Below are 3427 nucleotides of genomic sequence, written 5' to 3'. Positions count from 1 at the left end.
CAAACAAGAACCAAGAAACATGATGCAAGGATGCAATGGTTTGAGCTCTCGACGAACGATACGATGAAGCTACTCACTTGAGAGCCCCCCTTGATAGTACGGCTATCGATCCTATAACCCGGTCTCCCAACTACCACCATGGGACCGGTAAAATAGAAAACCTATCAAGGGCAAACCTTTGCCTTGCACATGGTCCACTTGAGCTAGATTATGACGATCTTGACTCCCTCAAGTTGGACCACCTTTCTTGATTGCGTTGGCTCGATGAAGACTAGATGATTACTCCCCCATAGTCCACTATGGGTGAGCCACTCTTCGGCACATCTTCACAAGTCCATTGTCACCACAATGGATGGCAAGCTTCAAGCACTTTATCTCTTCGTGATGCTCCACTTGAACTTGCACACGGCAATCTTGATGACGATCACCACTTGATGTCATCGTCTCCATGGGTTGAGTGATATCTTCCTCTTGACGCAAGCCCATCAATACGTACCTAACCCCACATAGAACTCTCACATAGACCATGGGTTAGTACACAAAGCACAATGGACAATGCTTACCATACCATGGGATCACTTGATCCCTCTCGGTACATCTTCTACGCTTTGTGAGTTGATCAACTTGATTCACTCTTGACTTAGTCTTGATCAACCTAGAACCTTTCCAACTCTCTTCATTTGGATGATGTCTTGAAGGTAAACATGAATAATCACACAATCTTCTTCAAGACATGCTTGCAATAACCTCAACTCTCACATGACCAATCTTTGGATAATTCCTTAATAGCACCTTGGTCAACACAAACTCTCCTTGAAACCAACACATGTACTCCAAGAAAAGCCTATGGACAAAACCTTCAAATATAACTCAAGGCAACCATTAGTCCATAGAGATTGTCGTCAATTACCAAAACCAAACATGGGGGCACCACGTGTTCTTTCAGCTATAATTGTGTATCGGTCATTTGGATCTGCAACAAAATGCAGCTAATTGAATGCATGATGATGTGGTAAAATCCTTTTGTGATGCAAGAAATTAAATTGCATCCATGGACAAGAATAAGCCCATGGGAGGTAACCAATCATACCTGAGGATGAATTCCATGGAAGCGGCATCAACTGCATAGTTGGAGAGTGTGGATAATGTGTGGGCCGAAGATGTTGAAACCTTCTGCTTGGTTGTTCATAGCATTCACTCTTCTCTTGCCTCACCTTTGTTGCACTTCTTGCAATGGAAGCTTGCATATCATTCCTGTTTTGAATGCTTCCTTTGGGAACCCATGCCATGTTCCTCTTTTCCAGCTCTTGTGCATTAAGCTTTTGTAGTTTCTTCTTTTGCCAATACAATAAGCCGAGTGGGCTCCCCGACTGTGATTTTGTTTCAAGCAATGGCAATTCCTTTTGGACTTCGTGCACTCTCAACTTATTTTGTTCAAATTTGGCACTTAATTGATTTATCACATTGCCTTTAGTAGCCAATATCAACACTTTAATTGGCTCTTTGTCATTTGAGATCAAATCTGAAGTAGCACACTTCCGACCATCTGTCTTGACCCGATATACTTTCTTGAACACCTCTTTCTTCTTTATTGAGCTCTGGACCAATTATTTTTTATTGGAGCGGTCTTGAACATACGATTGCTCAATGAACGTTGGTCTTCTTGGAGTTACATAATGTTGGTGAGATGGTCTAAAATAAGATGGAGAATATGCCCTTGTATCATACTTGTCTCATGATGGATATGGTTTTCGTGAGCATAGGGAGGTATCCATGACATGGGCATTGGCGGCCCAAAATAAGAATATGAATATGTTGCATTGAAAATCTCACTTTGCCAATACCGATCATCAGATTTGCGCCTAGGGGTGATCTTGATGCTTTGGCATTAGTTGACCGATAAACACTTTTCTCTTCACTCTTATTTTGATATTTACCTAATAATTGTGATAAAGTGACTTTGGATTTCTTGCGCTTCTACTTATTGTGGCTTTTATCTTCTTTGGTTTCATGTGCATCGATCTTTGGATTCTCTTGTTGCTTCCCATTGCTTGGTGTCTTTAGCGCAACCTTGATGGGGTTCCCGACTTCAAGAATATTTTCTATGTGCTCTTGAACAACTTTATTTCTTGAAAACTTGATCCCATCATCCGTAGTTTTACCTTCTCATCATTTAACGAACCGGCTTGAAGAAACCGATGCAAAAACTTTTTGCCATAAGCACCAATCGAAATAGACTGGTCATCCCTTGGTGTTTCAAAAAATTTGAATCGTCCTTTATCATTGGCTGATTTACCTATTTTACGAAACATGTCTTAATCCTCGAAATTATGCTTGAACGAGTGATGCAACTTACAATACGTTCGTCCTTGGATTGATGGCTTGGCATGGTGATCAAAAATTCTAATATAATTATTTTTTAGCAACAAATCAAATATTTGATCACACATGCTTGAACTAATGGTAAAGTTTTTATTTTCTAGCCAATCTTGCGGTGAGAATAGCTTTGGAGTTAAGCAAACGAATGGTTCAGATTTTGCATCACCCCATTCGCCTATGCATTTTGTTTTGCACTCTATCTCAGATGTCTTTGAAAAAGAAATTATACTATCATCGGTTTTCTCAATAGAGTATAACCTTGGCTTTAAATTTCTGAAATTAAAAGTTAGAACATACACGTCTCAATTGAGACCATGTGTAAGCCAAGTATGAAACAAGCAAAGCTACCCAATTAGATATGAACTTTAAATAAAGCAATGGCAAAAGCTTTGGCTACAATAAGTCACCATCGGTCTCTATGAATGGTACAATGTGTTGACCGATATGCTCTGTAATGATTTTATTACTAACAAATAAGTTACCCTTCTTCATTGGTCTTTCAAAACTACTTATGAGAATTTTTCTAATAGAAGCATCAATAATATAGTTGCGACCAAATCAGAAAAACAGGTAAATCGCTTGCTAGACATACCACTTCAAGCATGTTGGGAGAGCATAATGGTTGCATGACTTGAACAATATCTTGTTCCTCTTTTAAATAGCTCCCCAACACCTTGTCGTCCTCTTTCTCTTGAATTGATTCAGCACATGTGTTGTTTGATTCGGCCTTTTCAATAACCTAATTACGTCTATTATCCAAATCATTATCCTTTTCATTGGTTCCTATAATTGGCAAGACTTCTTCTTCTTTAATTGATTCGGTACATGTAATGTTTGACTCGGCCTTTTCAACAATCGAATTACCTTTGTTATCCGAATCACCACTCCTTTTGATAATTCTATCTACTTGCAATGCTTTCTCTATTTGACTTAATCTAGCTTGTATTGCAGCAGAATTAATAGGTTTTCCCTCTTTTATTAGTTCATGTAGAACAACATTGCATTTGTCCCAAAAAGACATAAGATTTTTCTTAATAACCCAATCTGG

This window comes from Triticum aestivum, chromosome 5D (genome assembly GCF_018294505.1).
Source record: "Triticum aestivum cultivar Chinese Spring chromosome 5D, IWGSC CS RefSeq v2.1, whole genome shotgun sequence".
Lineage (NCBI taxonomy): Eukaryota > Viridiplantae > Streptophyta > Magnoliopsida > Poales > Poaceae > Triticum > Triticum aestivum.
Note: the sequence above shows the minus strand (reverse complement) of the source record.